This window comes from Sorex araneus, chromosome X, assembly GCF_027595985.1.
Source record: "Sorex araneus isolate mSorAra2 chromosome X, mSorAra2.pri, whole genome shotgun sequence".
Taxonomy (NCBI): Eukaryota; Metazoa; Chordata; class Mammalia; order Eulipotyphla; family Soricidae; genus Sorex; species Sorex araneus.
Window position 1 is genome coordinate 76,414,079 of NC_073313.1, and position 19,616 is coordinate 76,433,694.

At 39.8% G+C, this 19,616-nt stretch overlaps 1 pseudogene; it reads right to left on the reverse strand.

The window, feature by feature from the left end:
- Positions 1 to 5,069: 5,069 nt before the first annotated feature.
- LOC105942917 (craniofacial development protein 2-like) lies at positions 5,070 to 6,278 on the reverse strand (annotated as a pseudogene).
- Positions 6,279 to 19,616: the final 13,338 nt, after the last annotated feature.

Below are 19,616 nucleotides of genomic sequence, written 5' to 3' on the forward strand. Positions count from 1 at the left end.
GATATTGGAAACATTGGTGGTGGAAAATGTGCACTGGTGCAGGGATGGGTGTTTAATCATTGTATGACTGAAACTGAAGCATGAAAGCTTTGTAAATCATGCTCACAGTGATTCAATAAACAAATTTAAAATTTAAAAAACACAAAAATTAACGCTGAAATAGATTATCACACATAGACAGTTTTCATGAATTCATTTCTCCTTCACTAGTCGTTTAGCAGAAGGGGAAGTAGAAGATGCTAGTAATAGAAGCATGGCCGCCTTGCTCCACTTAAGCTGTATGTTTCGTCAAGTCCTCAGAATCTAATTGAAAAATGAAATCCTTCCTTACTCTTCAAGTTTTGGAATTGGAACAAAATATAGACATTAATATTCCACCCCAGACCAAAAGATCTCTAGCCAGAAAGTCACACCCCCTTTCCCAGATGTCTTCTAAGACACCTCTCACAGCAGAGGCTGTGCACCCTCCCCTTCCGGTCAGGGAGCCAGGAAAGTAGTCACACCTGGAGTGAGTTTGGGTGTCGGTGTTCCATGCAAATTCTCCTTTCAAGTCAGTTTAAGAATTTCAATGCTGACAGCCTTTATTAACAATTCTCCATGTTTCTGTCATTGAGGGAAAAGGAGGAAACAGTCTCCCTAGTGTATTTCTCGTCAGAGGCATTAGTATATTTTAGCCTCTCAATTTTTGAAGTAAGCTACATTTCAGGAGATGAAACAAAGGTAACTCTTAACATCTGCAATGTATTTTCAGTTCTTATATCAAAGAAAGTGAAATCGCCACAGCTCCTAAAGAAAGAATAAAGCTTTATAATTTATTCAATTAGAAGACCTGAAATGTTGAGCTAAGTTATACTCTGGCAATCAAAGTGTTGTTGACAGACACAAATGCTTTCTGGAAGAAGTGTCTTAACTGCAAAAGACTTTTTTTGTTACTTTTTGAAATCCTTTGGGCTTAGCTGTGCTCCTCAGATGCTCTCTCCAAAGTTTGTGAGTTAAAGAAAACTTGTTTGACCTTCGGGGGCTAGAGTCCAAGGATGCGTTTCAGACCCATCATCCTGTCATGTGCATTTGCAAAGCAACCTTTACTCAGAAGTTGATGTTTATGAAGAAGGAATTACCAGAAAAATGTATCTTTAAAAAATCTTGTTCTTTTGCAAGACTACAATGATAAATTCTATTTAAAATCCCATGTTCATGTAGGTGTGGCCGTAAGAAAGATACACTATTTATAGATATGATTAATACTCCCCTCTAAAACTTATTTATGTGTTTGTTCAACTGATTGCTCATAAAGAACCTTTCTGTCAAGTAGATAAATATTTAAATGCCATATTATTCTTCGAAGTCTTGCTATCTAGCTTGCCTTTGAGGATAAGGAGTGGTGCAAGCGCACAATACTACCTAAATGTGGAAAACAGAACATTTTCCAGTTCTGACATACTAAAACAGCTTCACATGAGATGCCCACAAAATTTAAAATTCCAGTCCTGAAATACTTATCCTTAGAGCATCAACCTTTTCAATACAGATTCCTGTGTGAGATCTAAATATTGAACACTTTCTAAAACAAAACTATATATATATATATATATTTCTTTCAAAAGGATACTAATCACTCCAAAAAGGAAGGGAAAGAAGAGGGGAAAAATAGATAATGGATTATAATTTCTGAATTCTGCTAGATATCTACCTTTGGTAGCCTCTGACACAATGAATTTAAGAATGCACAACCTAAAACATTATCTACATACCCCCACGCCTGTAAGAAAGTTGTTGCTCTCAAATTTCCTATATCTATTCACACCCAACCAAAATACTCAAGGGCATTCCTTGACAACTTCCGAGCTCTCTTAAAATGCACCATCATTTTGCCAATATTTTGATAACTGTTATTATATTAACTATATCAGAGTATTCAATTTTATTCCTGAATGAATGGTTTGAGGCTTTTCATGTTCCTGGAGCGAGCAGATAACACTGGGCTACACTGGCACATGACAGAGACAAATGGAGACGTTACTGGCACCCGCTAAAGCAAATCGAAGAGCAACGGGATGACAAGTGACAAGTGATACAAGTGTTTTAATTTTACCTCAACTTTCTGCTCTCACAAACACCCCCTGTCAGGTTTCCAATGCCCACCCTCCATCATCATCAGCAGCAGCAGCAGTAGCAGCAGCAGCAGCAGCAGCAGCAGCATCCCGTTGATCGTTGAATTTCTCAAGCGGTCTCAGTAACCTCTCCATTCGTCCTATCCCTGAGATTTTAGAAGACTCTCTACTCGTCCTTCCCAAAGATGCTACATTGGAGGCTCTTTCAGGGTCAGGGGAATGAGACCCAGCTTGTTACTGGCTTTGGCATATAGATACACCATGGGAAGCTTGCGAGGCTCTCCCATGTGGGCAGGAAACTCAGTAGCTTGCCAGTTCTCCCAGAGGGAGAAGTAGGTTATAAGATATCGCTTCTGGGAGCTTGCTTTTAAGTCTCTGGGTGTTGGCTGTTGATGGGATTACACACACCTGGGTTCCTCTGCCAGTACCTTTCTGCATGAGGCTTGTTCGAACATGTGGAGAGGGGCCTGGCTGTGGCTAGTTTCCGGAGGTCTTTGGCTGTCGGGAGCTCTACTCGGGCTGGGGATGGAAGCTGGAGCCCATCCCCTCTGAGGGGCCCCGGGAAAGACAGCCAGGCATGCGGGCAAGAGACTCTCTGACCCCACCCTCCATAACCATCAAAAAACTTTTCACTGCCTCTATCCTCTTTAATGCCTTTCTCTGTCACCAGTACTCCATATCCACCATGAAACAGAACGTTCTAAAAACAAAAGCTTTATCTTGTACTCAAACATTTTAAATAAAAATATAAAAGAGGTGAAAGAATATAATCTGAGTGGGACTATCAGAACTCATGCTTCAGTGCTCAAAATTAAAAACTATCCTTCCTTTAACTATACTTAAGTCATTTCTTTAAGAATTACAATTGTTGGGGCTGGAGCGATAGCACAGCAGGTAGGGCATTTGCCTTGGACATGGCCGACCCAGGGTCGATTTACAGGATCCCATATGGTCCCCCGAGCACCACCAGCAGTAATTCCTGAGTGCATGAGTCAGGAGTAACCCCTGTGCAAAGCCAGGTGTGACACAAAAAGCAAAAAATAAGAATAATTTTTTAAAAAGAATTACAATTGTTATAGTAAAACTTTTTTCTCTAGTGGTTGGAGGAAAGTTTATAATATAGTATGCATTCATTATGGCATTAGTGACATAATATCAGTAATTTATTGTATATACTTGTGTTTTCAAATATTTAATATGGTTTATGCAAGCATACTTATTGATCTCTGTTGTTTGACAAACGATTTCTGAGTACTTCTGTGCAAGACATTATACTATGCACTTAAAAAACGAATCATTCCTCAAAGAAGACATCACTTGTATCACTTGTCATCCTGTTGTTCATTGATTTGTTCAAGCGGGCACCGGTAATGTCTCCGTCTGTCCCTGTTGTGTGCTGGTGTAGCCCAATGGTGTCTGCTCATTCTAGGCACACAAAGATCCTCACACTGTTCATTCAGGGTCTTTTTTTAATTTTTAAAATTTTATTTTCATTCAGGGTCTTGATGAAGAAATCTTACCATCTTGTAGGTGGGCATCCACGCGGTCTTTTGATGTCCTGTGAAATCCAGTTGGTAACAGCTCTAGTACTGCTGTCATCTCTAAATATCATTACATGTCTGGCCCATATGGTTTTTGATGCGTTGGCAAACCAGACAGCGTCCCTGATTCTTGATTGTAGATGGAGTTAAGAACTCTGGATTCCTTCTCTCACTTGAGTAAAACATGATACTCCAAGCATAGCTCTTTCCATTCCTCTTTAGGATACTCCAATAGCATTCTCATCCTCTTTTCATAGGACCCAGGTCTCTGAGGCGTATGTTAGTGCAAGAAGAATGGTGAAGTCAAAAAGATGTGCCTGGAACTGGAGGTTCTTCATCCTCTTAACCACTTCTTCAAAGCTCTTGAAGGCGTTCCACACCACTCCCTTACTCTTACGCAGTTCAGATGCCAGGCCATTTCTCATCTTGAGTTCTTGACCTAGGTACACATAACTGCTGCATTTGGAGATGTTCTGTTAAGGGCAAAGGGAACATCTGGAACTAGTCCGTTTCTTCGTTAGATTCAGCTTCAGTCCGACCTTTCGATACTCATGGTCAAAGTTGGCCAGCATTCGTGTCACTTGGCTGATATTTGGTGTTATGAGAACAATGTCATCAGGAAAGTGGAGGTGGTGTAGTTCCCTACCATCTATCTTCACTCCCATTCCCTCCGATTCCAGTCATCACATGATGTTCTTGAGGGTGTCACTGAAAAGTTTCGGTGAAATGGTATCACCCTGCCAAACCTCTCTCTTTACATTGATGATCACTTCTTTGTTGAATGGTGAGATCCTGATGGTGAATCTGTGATACAGCTCACAGAGGATCCTGATGTATTGAGTTTGTACACCCAGTTTTGGCTTCAATGACTGCTTCAGTCTCAACAGAGTCAAAGGCCTTCTTTAAATCAATGAACGTTAGACAGAGTGGCATCTTGAATTCTTGTGAAACCTCAATAAGCTTGGTTACCTTTGAGGATATGGTCGATTGTGCTGAATACTTTTCAAAATCTGGCTTGCTCGCATGGCTGTCCTTCGTCTAGTGTTCTGCCAATTCTATTTAGGATGACTCAAGTGAATAACTTGTAGATGATGGACAACAGGCAGATCAGGTGATAGTTGCCGATGTCGTGGATGTCACTCTTCTTGTACAACAGAACGATCCTGATGGTTTTCCATTGGGATGGAACCTTGCATTCAGACAGGAAGTGAGTGAAGAGTTGAGCAAGTGTATTGATGAGTACTGGTGGCAGATTCTTTGGGTTTGGGGTCTGACTTTGTCTGGACCCGGTGCTGTACGCTTCTTTACTGATGAAATGGCGTGTCAGATTTCGGAAGGGAGAATGCTGGGAACGACATATCCATCCTGTAGAGTTTGGTATGTGGGAAGGTGGACATGGCTAACAAAGAGATCCGAGTAGAAGTTGTGGATAACGTTTTCCATTGCACTTCCTGGATGATGTGATAGATCCATCAGGATATTGAAGGGCAGTCATCTTGGTTTTATAAGTGGCTAAGAAGAGGTGAGTGTTGCAAATACTTTTCCTGGCTTCTGCTGCATCGGCCAACACTGCTGCTCTTCTCTTTGAGGTATTACTTCATTGCTTCTTTGCACAGCTTTTCCAGCTTGGAAGTTAGCCTGTGATTGCCTGAGGCTTGTGCCAGACCACATTGGCGAATGAGCTCAAGAGTTTCCGAAGACAGGAGACTTTTTGTGGCTTTCTCTCTGTCTGCATTCTTCAGACAATCATGGAGGTACTGAACCAGTCGATCGTATTCCTCATTGATGTTGTCAATGATGGCATCTTCCCATATTGCTGCAGTAGTGACAAAGAGCTCCCAGATGGTGGTCATTCTGGGAGTTCTCTTCTTAAACATTGCAGCCCTTTCTCCCCGTTCTGTGAAGTAGAATTTCTCATGAAGTAGACGGTGGTCTGATCCTGTTTGGAATTTTGGGACAACAGCGACATTGGTCAGGCAAAACTGTCGATAGAATATGATGTTGTCAATTTCATTGTGAACTGTCCACCGGGAGACTCCCATGTCCAGCGTTTAGATTTGGCCTTCTGAAACTGCGAGTTTCCATGGATGGTCTCGGTCAACATGATGAGCTCAGACAGTCTCTCACCCTGTTCATTGCATTCTAGGCCATGTGTCCTGATGTGGTGTTCTTTAGGTGACCTTCTAGGTCCTATCTTGGCATTAAAATCACCAACAATGACCTTTTCGAAGGTGTGGTCTTCTTTATAAAACTTTTCCAGCTCCATGTAGAACTGCTCAGTTTCTTCTTCATTGTAGCTGGATGTTGGTGCATAGACGATGAAGATAGAGACTGCCAGCAATAAGCCATATCTATTCAAACATAAGCATACAATTTGGGTTGTTAGGCATTTGAATGAAACAATGCTCATGGCTACGTTCGTGTTGACAAGGACACCGACACCACCAACACCTCTACTGTCGTATGTTCTGAGGAAGAGTTCTTCAGTGTCGAAAACGGCCTGATGTTTTCCATGCCATCTCATCTCAGTTAATCCAATGACGTCGTACTTGATCTTCCATGCTTTCACCATCAGGTCTTCCATGAATGCATCTGATACCAGTGTTATCACTGTTATCACTGTCATTCGGTTAATTATCAATTTATTAGAACGGGCACTAGTAACGTCTCTATTACACTCTGCCCTAAGATTTTAGCAGCCTCTCCTTCATTGTCTTTCCCAATGATTGGAGACTCTTTCAGGGTCAGAGGAATGAGATTTATCGTTACTGTTTTTCGCATATCGAATACACCACGGGTAGTTTGTCAGACTCTGCATGAAGGCGGGATACTCTTGGTAGCTTGCCAGCCTCTCTGAGAGGTATGTATATATCTTTTACTGTATTTGAGATATGAGTATGCCATGGGGAGCTTGCAAGGTTCTCTCGTGTGGGAAATAGACTCTTGGTAGCTTGTCAGGTTCTCAAAGAGGGAGAACAAAGCTATTAGATGTCAAATAATTATTGTTTCAAAATTTACATGCAAAGCGGCCACACTCTTCTAGTAGTTTGGTCTTATAGTTTCTGGATGTTGGCCGTTGGTGTGATTACCCAGTGCCGAGGGCAGTTTGTGGGTGTGGCTGCCAAGTTACTGGAAAATTGGGGGTCTGGGTGGAGGAGGCCCAGTACCAATCCAAGCAGGTTTGGAGATCTCAGCCCCGGGTCCCGCACACTTGGGTTCCTCTGCTGGTCCCTTCATGCATGTATGTGTAAGTGTCCGCGTACGTGCGTTAAAATTGCAAACAGTCATTTTAGTCCTTTGTTTTGGCAGCCTAATTTTGCCCAGAGATTTTTATCAGCCTCTCCTTGTCGACCTTCTTAATGCTGCCTTAGTGAGGGTTCTTCCAGGGTCAGAGAAATGAGGCTCATTGTTGTTACTGATTTTGGCATATCAAATATGCCACAGGTAGCTTGCCAGGCTCTGCTGTGCGAGCAGGATACTCTCGGTAGTTTGCCGGGCTCTCCGAGAGGGATGGACACTTTTAGGGCGGCCTCCAATCACCATTATAGGTTTTCTGATGGTTCACACCATATTTGAACCCCATCAAATATGGTGCAGTCATGATGGAAAATGGCTAGGAAGTGTTTATGATGTGTCGTGTGGCCACTTCGCAGCAGCTGCATGGTCTGGAAAAGCAGCCTGGAGCATGGCAGCAGTTGGATAGTGCAGGTCGACCGGTGAGGAGTTTATCTGCCACTGACAGGTTGGGTCTTATGGCTGTGACCCCTGGCTCACTGGAGATTGAAGACGTACAGATGACCAATAGGTGTATGAAGTGTTGTTATCATTTATTATTAGGAAAATACAAATAAAAACAATGAGATTAACACTTAATACAGTGATATTGGCACATATCAAAAAGAATAGAAGCAATCCGTGCTGGTAAGAATGTAAAGAAAGAGGATGCCTCAATCCCTCTTGGTGAGAATATTGACTGGTTCAACCTCAATTGAGAACAGTATGGAGATTTCTCAAAAAATCTACGACAAGTTTCCATGTGTCCCAATAATTCCACTTCTTGGCATCTAAAGCCAAGTTCCCCAAAACACTACTCAATGAGATATCTGTGCTCCTATGTTAATTTCAACAATATGTACAATAGCCAAGATCTGAAAACACACATAATTCCCAAGAAAAGATGAATAAATAAAATGTGCATAAATACTTAATGTAATATTATGAAATAGTAAAAATGAAAAAAATCATGTACAGTTTGTCACTATGTGAGTGAAATCATTATGCTAAGTGAAGTCAATCAAAAGTAGAAAGAAAATTTAGAACAATATTTCTCTAGTGTTGTATATAAAGAAACATAGTACGGAAATAACAAATGGCCAATAGCGATAGACCCTAAGAGTCAGACTACAGAATTCAGTTTGCAAAGATGGCAAGGTGGGTGGTGAGCGGTGGGTGGAAGTGGAGCTGAAGACATTTGAGGGATTCATAATTAATAAATCTTTGAAGAAAGCAACAAGCTTCAGAGATGTCTCCAGACCCCACATCAGGCTGATTCTCATCCGGGGTGTCCCAGAGGGGAGCAGGTGAGTCCATCGCCCTCCCCAACAGAGCCCTGGCAGCCAGAGACCTCAAGAACCAGATTGCTCCTTTGCTCATGGCCATTCTCCACACGCTCAGCACGAGCCTCAACCATGAGACTGAATCTGCTGAAAAGCTCGGGTATGTGGGTTTTGTAACTGAAATCTTCAGACTCTCATGGAGTCAAGATGGGCAACCTCCGCTCATCTTCCTGTTCCTCTGGGAGCCTGGTAGTCATACCCATGAACTGCCTCCAGCACCATATAAACTCAATGACAGCCATGATACAGAGACTCATAAATAAATCTCAGAAGAAAGCAAGAAGCTGCAGAGATGTTTCCAGAAACCAAAGTCACGACCCAGTTAAAAATTTAACTTAGTTATATCACCCTATTTAAAATTTTAGAATTCCTGGAGTGACACTACATTTTTTAAATAAAAAATTTATTTTATTAAATCACCATGTGGAAGATTATAATAATTTCAGGCTTAGGTCTCAGTTATACAATGCTGAAACAACCATCCCTTCACCAGCACCCATATACCACCACCAAAAAAAAAAAAAACACAGTACACCTCCCATCCCGCCCCCCCACTCCTGTCATGTAACTGATAAGTTTCATTTCACTTTCTGTTTACTTTGGTTAAATTCAATATCTCAACACAAACCTCACTATTGTTGTTAGGAGTACCCCACTAGATTCAGACCTACTGTGAAGACAAATGAGGTCGCGCGGCCGCACTAGCAGCCACGCGGTTTTGAATTTCCGTACTTTAACAACTAAGTCCAGGGAGATTTCTTCCAGATATTGGATCATTGCAGGCTTGAAAATCCAATCTGTGGTCATCATAATATGGCAGACACCGCACCCTTCATCCCCGGAAAGAAAGAGGCGCGAGAGAGAAATACCTTCCCCCTCCTGGGTGGGCATGGGGCCGAGGCTGAGTTCTCAGGCTGGAGACATTCTGCAAGGAGTTGCCTATGCCGAAAGAGGTTTTGCTGGGTCTGGATTCACGCCTGTGCAGCTTTCCCCTCCTGGGCAGGCACGGGGCCGAGGCTGAGTTCTCAGGCTGAAGACATTCTGTGAGGAGTTGCCCATCCCGAAAGAGGTTTTGCTGGGTCTGGATTCACGCTTGTGCGGCCCCCCGGGATCACATCTCGGCGGTGGGAGGGGCCGGTGCCTCCCACCTTCCCAAGAGCACCCTCGTGTCCTTTTGCTGCAGTTTTTGTCGTAAATCCCATCTGTGGAGTGACACTACATTTGATGGGGTTTAAAGTAGAAGGCAACTGATCTCAATCAAAAAAAATATTAGCACACAAGGCTCAAACTGTAACAACATGTTAGTAATCTCTTATATAAGGACTTAATGTCTCCAAGGTGAGATACAATAGTCTTCACACACTTTCCTTTATCGAAACTTTTATGGATCATTTTATTGGATCATTACAAACCAGCAATACAAAATAAATTATCTAGGATCTGCTTTTGGGGTGGGCTTGGATGGTGGTAGGAAAATTTGAAATAATGGTGGTGGGAAGGTGTAATGGTTGTGGGATTTGTGTTGGAATATTTAACGTAATAAATTATTGTGAAAAATTTTCTAAAAATAATAAAGATTTAAAACAAACCAAAAAAGACATTTGTGAAAGGATACTGAAACTCTGATGGTAGGTGTATTGATGGAACAGTAGTATGCCTGAGACTTTATCTGTAATAGTATTGAAAATTAGTGTTTTAATAAAAGTTAAAAGAAAACAGTGACTATAACATGATTCCAGACTTCATGAAACTTTATCTGACTTCCTTAAAGAAAATAATATTTATTTTAAACTTCTCATTACAAAATATAAGCAAACAACTAATTGCTGAGTATTACTGTGAATGACATTCAGTCAGCCTCTTTCAGGAAGCTTAACTGCCACTTGTCAACTGCATTGCATATAGGTAACTTACTTCATGAGTCTTGTTATCCTTTCATAAAATGGGTAAATCAATAGTATCTACTCAGAAAACTCTAAGAATAGGGTTTGGACCAATAGTATAGTTGTTAAAGTGTCTTCCATGTAGTTGGCCTAATTTGATCACCAGCTCCATACAAGCACCATCAGGAATAAGCCCTGAGAAGAGAGGCAGGAATAAGTTCTAAGTACCAGTGTTTATGGCCCCAAGTAAGTAAAGCTAATGATAAAATGGGATGCTGTTATAAAATGTTAATTTCTAGCATGGTGTTCGGTCCATGATACTGTGAAGAAATTATAACTATCATCATTTAGCTCTCAAGTTTTTTCAGGGCACTAATACAAATATGTTTTAAGGGGAGGAGTCATGGGCTAGAGTGATAGCACATAAGGTATTTGCCTTGAATGCAACCAAATAAGGTTCAATCCCTGCATTAACCATGATCCCCAGAGTATGCTGAGCATGACCAGGAGTGATCACTAAACACAGATCCAGGATTAATCTGAGAGCACAGCTGAGTGTACTTCCAAAACCAAAAAATAATTCTGATAAATAAATAAAACAAAAGAGGAACCTGTAAAAGTCCATTCCTTTTAAGATTTGTTACAGATTCATACTAGTAAATGTTCCCAGAGAGAGCAGGGGCTACTGTGAGTGGCTAGACAGTGAGGCAGAAAGGGGAGTTGAGGACTCAGAGAAAATCTCAAATGTCACAAGTTTGTCCTGAGTCAACCCTGTCCAGCCCTGGATCACTGCTAGATGTCCTCTCTTATAAGTTCCTTAAAACCACTAATATGCACACTAAAGTCCTAGAGAAACTCTGCAGCCTTAGTGGAACTCTGCAGCCAGAAGCAACTCTCACTTAATAAAAGGCTCTCCGTAGTTTTCTAAGTGAGGAAGAGATGGCGCGCAGCACCGTAGTGTGTGAAAATCATCCTGAAATACCATAATTACTCTCCACCAGTGAGCGTGAAGAGTCACATTAGTATTTAAAAATCATCCAAACAGCCAAGTGCTGTGATTACATTAAGTCAAGCTAATTTCTAAATCGCTTGAGTAAATCCTTGTTGGGTGTTACCATATAAACTTGAAACGATTCAAAAAAAGAGAGCAAATGAGATGGCTGTCAAATTAAGATGACAGTGCCTAACACTGCTATATTCAGCGTTCTTCTGAATTCAATGCACCTTGTTCAATGAAATAAGAGGATCTAATTCTGTGAGTTTAGAGTTTTAGAAGGGACCTTTACATCTATCTTTCAATTCAGCAGTTATTGAGTATTTCCTATTCTCTGGAGATTGCTAATGAACACCAAATGTCTAGACCTCAAGGAAATTACCATGAGGTAAATGATGGACACATAAATATGTAATCTATGGGCTGGAGCAATGGTACAACAAGTAAGGCACATGTGGCCAACCAGCATTCAATACCCGGCATCTCATATGGTCCTACAAGCACTGCCAGGAATCATTCCTGAGTACAGAGCCAGGAGTAACTACTGAGCATCATCAAGTATATCCTAAAAATGTCAAAATAACCATAAATTAGTAATCTAGAATACTAAGGAGAAAAATTAAAGAATGTGTAAGTATGAAGAGAGCCTCACACATTTGTGAGATGGAAATCTTTGGCTCCTGTCATCTCTGAGGGGATGACATCTGGACAGGTATTTGGAGGAGGTGGTGTAATGAAACACAAGTTATCTGAAAGGTAAATGTGTTAGGCAGAAAAAAATAACAAAGCCAAAACTTGGAGGAAGGTCTTGGAGAAGTTTAAATACCAAACCACAGCAAAAAGAATGGATTTAGGGGAATGATAGTAACAGGAGAGGCAGAGTAATAAACAGAGGCCATATAAGGCAGGGCCTTAGATGCCAGGGTTAGCACTTAAGATTTGACTGACAGAGGTGGGATAATTTTGAGCTGTAGCATTATTTGATTTACATGCTTTATTGTAATAGATCTGTTTATTGGTTTTAAGTGTGACAAATTGTATATATATGTATATATATATATATATATATATATAAAAGTTACCATATGAACCACTTTAGGTGCATAGTTCACTGACAGAACAGTAGTATTTTCATTCATATTGTTGTGCAAACATCACCACCATCCATTTCCAGGATTTTCCTTATCTTAAATTGAAAATTTTTATCCATTAAGCAACCTCCTATCACTCACTTTGCTTACAAGCTGGCAACTGCCATTCTATCTATCTGTATCATTTTTCACTCGACATACACCTTAGTGAAGTCATATGGGGTATAACTTTGGTTTTCTTTTAATTTTTAAAAAGTTTTTGGGACAACCATAGGTGATCAAGGCTTATTCCTGCTCTGTGCTAAGGGATCATTCTTGGCTGGACTGGGGTACCATATGTGGTGCTGGGGTATCATTCTGACACGTTGTGTCCATATCATTGGCAGGGATTGTATTCAGACCCGCTGCATGCAAGGCAAGCACCTTATCTGATGAACTGTTGCTCCAACCCAGGATATATCTTTTTGTTACACTTACATCATTTAGCATAATGGGATGTCCTCAAGGTTGATAAATCCCTGTTGGAGTACGAGTCATAATCCCCTTTCTTTTTAAGGCTAAATAACATTCCATGGTATAAATACATGATACTTTGCTTATCTATTCATCAATAGATATGGGTTATTTGACCTGACTGTTGTGAATACCAATCTTATGAATGAGGCAATACAACAATTTTTATTTTTAAATAATCACATTAACTACCATGTTGATATTATATAATTGGTGTCAACTCTGAACGCTGGAAACAAGTTAAAAGGCTGGATGATGGCGAGAGTTGATTGTTATGGTGAAAAAATGTAAAAAAATAAAAACATGAGATCTAAACTACGAACACAAAACTTTGAAATGTACCTGTCAAGGTGGAATGTAGGGGGTTGGGGAGGGAGTGACGTAAGGGAGCATGGGAACACTGGTAGGGGTAGGATGAAACTGGTGGTGGGATTAGTGTTAGACTATTGTATGCCTAATACTTACATCAATAACATTGTAAATAGTGGTTCTTTAACTAAATAAAAATTTTAATTAAAAGGTGAGAAACCATTATCTTAGATCTCAAAGACAAAGCTACTAATTAGCACTGATACATAGAACTTTTTTCAGGGTTTTTTTTTTTCTAAGGATAGATGTAGTTTAATGTTTCCACTCTCAAAATAAAGTGAAAAATTGTATTTCTACACAACTCTGGTCATTCATCTACAGTGACATGACAAAAGTACTATGCAGGCCCAAGAAACTCAGGCTAAAATAAAGAGACACCCCACATAATGGGAGAAAATATTTTCACACCATATGTCAGATAAAGGGATAACATCCAAGATATACAAATCACTCAGAAAACTTGACAACAAAAATAACCACATAAAAAATGGAGAGAAGACATCCATTGCTGGTGGTAATATAGAGTTCTTAATAACTTTAGAATGAATACCTCTAACCCAACAATTTCACTTTTTCTGTTTCTACCCTGAAGACATAACACTATCTCCAAAGGACATATGCACACTGCACAACATTATTCATTGCTGCACTCAGCACAATAATTAAGATATGGAATGATCCTACATGTCCAACAATAGAGGAGTGGATTATGAAGATGTGGTACATATACACAATGGAATATTATGCAGCTGCCAGGAAAGATTAAATCATGCAATTTGCTGCAATCTGGTTGGGATTGGAAGATATCATGTTGAGTGATCTAAACCAGAAGAAGAAAGACAAGAGTAGGGTAATCTCTCTTGTCTGTGGTATATAGAATACTGGATAAGGAAATGTATTGTAGTAAAGAAGTTACTCTTAGATCACCCTTGATCTCAGTTTTTAGAGAAAAAACAGAGAACTGAAATAAATAATATAGTGGAGAAGGAGAGAATATGGAGTAATGGATGAATAAGCATTATGTCTTCAGTTATACTGGTGATATGGGTGAGTGGAATAGCCGTACATCCAAAACACAGACTCGGGGCTGAAGCAATAGCATAGCGGGTAGGGCATTTGCCTTACCCAGGTTTGATTCCCAGCATCCTATATGGTCCTCTGAGCACTGCCAGGGGTAATTCCTGAGTGCAGAGTCAGGAGTAACCCCCATGCGTCACTGAGTGTGACCCCAAAAAAACAAAACACAGACTCAACAAAACTGAAAACATGAGATCTATGTTGCAACAATGAAACTTTGTAATGTTCCTGTCAAGTTCACAGGCTGGGATAAGAAAGGAATATGAAACACTGATGACAGGAAATTGACCCTAGAGGTGGGATTGGTGTTGAAATATTATGTGCTTAAAACTCAGCTATCAATATCTTTGAAAAGCACAGTTCTTTAAGTAAATTTTAAAATTATAAAATAAATGGGGAGAGGAAGTGAACAGACACATCCCTGGAAAAGACATATGGGTGGCCAATAGGAACATGAAAACATTTTCATCTTCACTTATTATCAGGAAAATGCAAACCAAAATGACATAGAGATATGATATCATACTAGTTATAATAGCATATACCAAAAATAAAAAATCAGTATTGATGAAGGTATAGTTTTAAAAAATACCTAATTTAAGGTTGATGGAAATGCTATCTGGTTCAGCCTCTATGGAAAACAGTATGGAGACTTCTCCAAAACATAAAAGTAGATCTCTATATAACTCAGCAATTTTGCTTTTTCTCATCTATTCCCCAAACACAAAACATTTATTTGTATGCACTCACACACACACGCACACTCCTATACCCCGTTGTTTACTGCAGTGCTAAGTACATTGGCCAGAATATGGGAACTGGGACTGGAGCAATAGTATAGTGAATAGGGCCCCTTCCTTGGATGGGGCTGACCTGGTTTTATCCACAGAACCCCATATGAGTCCCTGAGCATCATGAGGAGTGATCTCTGAGCACAGAATTAGGAGTATGCCCTGAACACTGCCAGGTGTGGCCACAAAACAAAAAACATCAAAATATGGGAAAAATTAAAATGCCTCATGACAGATAAATGGATAATGAAGTTGTGGTATATAAACACAATAGACTAATATGTAGGTCTAAGAAAGATAAAATTTTGCAGCTTTCTGCAACTTGGATGGAACTGGTGTGCTCAGCTCTTTGATTTTTCTCATCAGCTTACAATGAGGATATTTTATTTTATTTTATTTTTTAATTAATTTATTTTTTTTATTAATGAGTCACCGTGAGGGTGCAGTTACAGAGTTTTGTGCCTGTGTCACAGTTATACAATACTCAGTACCCATCCCTCCACCAGTGCCCATTCTTCTCCTCCAATGGCCCCAGGGTCCCTCCCTCAATGCTGTTCCCCCCCCCCGACCCCTGTGACAGGGAATTCCTTATTGTTCTCTCTCTCCTTTTGGGTGTTATGGTTTGCAATGGAGATACTGGGTGGCTATCGTGTTCAAAATATTTTAGACCAATGTTTCTCAAGTGGTTGATTCCATTTGTGTGTGGGGTATGGAATGAACGAAAAGGGTGGTAATAGCCTCAGATGCAATGTAGCAGGGAGATTTTCTGTGTTTTCATATTCCAGGTGGGCTACAGAGTGAATCTTTTCCTGAAAAGAGATCAATAGGTCAAGTAAGTATGGTAAACTATGTTTCAGATTTTGAATAAGGTCTGTTATTTGGGGGAGACTCCCAAGATAGTGCTAAGTATATCCATGAAGCCTAACTTCTATCTTTGGCCAACTGGGTTGTCAGTTCATTGCAAGGGCCCAGTGATATGCTGTGTCTCCATACTTCAATGCCAGTGATATCCAGGCTACCTTGATGGTGCTTGGGGACCTTGAGGACTTTAACCAGCAATGCTTGGGGGGCCATGTTGTTCTGGTAATAGAATATTGGTGGGACACATGCCAGAAATGAGCCCTAACTGCAGTATTATCTCCCAGTAACTTATTTAGACTTTTCTGGATCACCTGACATCACTATAGCACCTTAATCACTGACACTAGTATATTATAAATAATGGTTTTAAGGCTACTGAAGCAAGCAGGACCACATTCTTCCTTATGAGATGTTCTTAGAATTCTGTAATTTTTACATTCTTGAGATTTTTTACCTGAGGTTTTTTTGTTCTCTTCTTGCCAATGTAGCTATCAGTCCATACTATTTCTTTTTACTAATCTATTAGCTTGGAAAGCAGTGACCAGCACTGAACTCTTCAGGTAGTAAACACTTGCTAAATGCTTGCAGAACAAAGGCAGCAAATGTGTTTACATATTGGGTAAAAGAAAATTGCCGCAGACACAGCCACCTCCCTGTAATTGGCCCAGCTTCACAACTAATCTCAGAAGAGAGGCAAGTCAAGACAATGAAATTCACAGGTATACCAGTCTTTGTAGTGAAAGTCTGAGGTGCCCTATGGAAGGGTGAAGGCCGAGTCCCTACCCTGCCAAAGGCCCTCAGCTGCTCCTACATCCCACAGCTGCTGCCATATAAATGGCCCAACTTCACTGTTTCATGACTAATATCTAAGGAGATACCAAGCTGGCAAAACTCCCAGGCACACAGCTCTTAAAGCTCCTGGAGCACACGGCTGTATATGCAGGCACATATTCCACAGCATTGACAGCCCAGTAGGAACACAGCAAATTAGACAGAAAAGTAGCATAGAAGCCATCTAAACTCAATAAACAAAAATAATAGCACAGAAGGCTTTACTACCAATAAATAGCTCAGTAAATCCTCAGACAATGACGTAAATAACCCCATTGTGAGATACAACAATTTTACAAACTTCTTTTACTGAACTATTTTTTGATAATTCTACTTATCATTTTGTTGTAACAAGCAACATAAAACAAATTATTTTATGCCTGCCAAGGAAGCAGGATTGGAAGTAGGTGGGTAAACTGAGGAAAATGGTGAGGAGAAGGTCACACTGGTGGTAAAATTGATGGTGGAGAATTGAATTCCTGAGACAATTCTATTATGAAAAACTTTGTAAACCACAGCATTTCTAAAAAGAAAAGAAAAAATTCACAGAATAAGAGAATCTACAGTGTATAGTTTTGTGGTTGTTGTTTTGGCTCCTAAAAGTTTTTTCTAGCTTCATTCCTAGTGTTCACATATGGTCTGGGTAGATAATTTTGACATGTGACTGGACTCCACATAGTTGAGATATTAGGCCACTGGCGACTAGAAAGAAATACCTGATTGGGACATGCATATTGATCCCAGGACAGAGAAGCCACAGAATGAGAAATCTCTTCCTGTCTCATCTATTCTGGTCATAACCATACTGTAAAAAGATGTTCAATTTTTTTGAATGCATCAACTGTTTGGCATCTGTTTTAGAGAAGTTCACAAGCACATTTTTGATGACAAAAGTAATGTGTTATTTTCTTTATTTTCTTGCCAAAAAACGCATTCCAAAATATAGACTATTTGGATTGGATCATATTTAAACTAGAAGTACATGTGAAACAGTAACTAGAGCAAGGAGAGGCCCAGAGATACCAGAAACACAGGAATAAAGACAGATGTGAACAAGAGGCCAGATACCACCCTTATTATTACCATTATATTGTATATAAGACTTTAATTTTTTAATTGAATCACTGTGACATATACAATTATAAAGTTATTTATGATTTTCAGTCATACAGTGTTCCAATACCCATCCCTTCACCAGTGCACATTTTCTGTTACCAATATACCAAGTTTCCCACATACACATCCCCCATCCCACCCTGAAGACTGCCTCTATACAAGATGCTTTACTTCTCTTTCACTTTTTCTGTTTTTCTTATTTTCATGTTAGGTACTATAGCTTGCAATACTGTTACTGAAAGGGTATCATGCATATCATTTTATCTCCTTTTAGCAATCAGTTTTTGTCCAGAGTTATCATTTCCAACTATCATTGTCATTATGTCCCCCTCTGTCCTAACTGCTCTACCCCTCCCACTTTGTGACAAACTTCCTACCATGGACCAGTCCTACTGCCCCTTGTTTCTACTACCGTCATTTGGGTATTACTCACATACTATTTTTATATCCTGCAAATTAGTGTAATCATTCTATGTTTATCCTTCTCCCTCTGTCTCACTTCACTCAAAATAATACTCTCCATATCCATCTATGTATAAGCAAATGTCATGACTTCATTTTACCTAACAGCTGCATGGTGTTTCATTGTATGTATATATATATATATATATATATACATATATATATACCATAACTTCTTTATCCACTCATTTGTTCTTGGGAACTTGTCTGTTTCCAGATTCTGGCTACTATGAATACTGCTGTTATGAACATAGGAGTGCAAATGTCTTCCCTTCATTGTTTTTGTGCCACTAGCATAAGTTTCCAGGAGTGGTATTACTGGGTCATATAGAATCTCAATTTATAGCTTTCTGAGGAATATACAGATTGTCTTCCAGAAAGGTTGAACTAATTGGCATTCCGACCAGCAGTGAATGAGAGTCCATTTCTCTTCACATCCACACCAGCAGTGATAGATCTTTTTGAGGTGTCCAATTCTCTGTATCCTGACATGTTGTGAGATGATATAACATTGTTGTTTTGATTTACATCTCCCTGAAATTTAGTGATATAGAGCAGTTTATCATGTGATGTTTAGATTTTTCTTCTTCCAAAAGAAATAGACTTTTGAGTATTCTTTCCCTAAGGAAGTTTCTGATCATCTCTTCTCCCTGTTTTTTTGATGGAGTTATATGTTTTATTCCTGTAAGATATCTTCAGTGTCTTATGTTTCTTGAATATTATCCCCATATATGTTTTGTGTCTGAGAATGTGGTCTATCTTGGAGAATGTACGATGTGCACTGGAAAATAATGTGTATTTGGTATTTTAGGATGAAATTATACATATATATACACATATATAAAGTCCCTTTCTTCCATTTCGTCCTTCAAATAAAGTATTGTCTTGCTGATCTTTAGTCTAATTGATCAAAGGGTGACAAGTGGTCGTGAAGTCTCCAACATCTGTTATGTTGCTATAAATTACTTTCTTCAAGTCTATTAGCAGTTGTTTTAAGAATTTTGCTGTTCCAACATGATGACCTCTCAGTGTCTGTGTTGCAAGCTATGATGCCCAAAAGGAGAGAGAGATTATGGGGAATATTGTCTGCCATGGAGGCAGGGGGATGGTGGGAAAGGGGTGGTATACCCGGGATATCAGTGGTGGGGAATTTGCACTGGTGGAGGGGTGGGTGTTTGATCATTTTGAGATTGTAACCCAAACATGAAAGCATGTAACTATCTCACGGTGATTCAATAAAATAAAATTTTAAACAGAATTTTGCTGTTCCTTCGTTATATTTAGGAGAGTAAGCTATTCCTGATGTACATATCGCTTGATCATTAAGATATGACATTGGCTATCACTTATAACCTTTTTC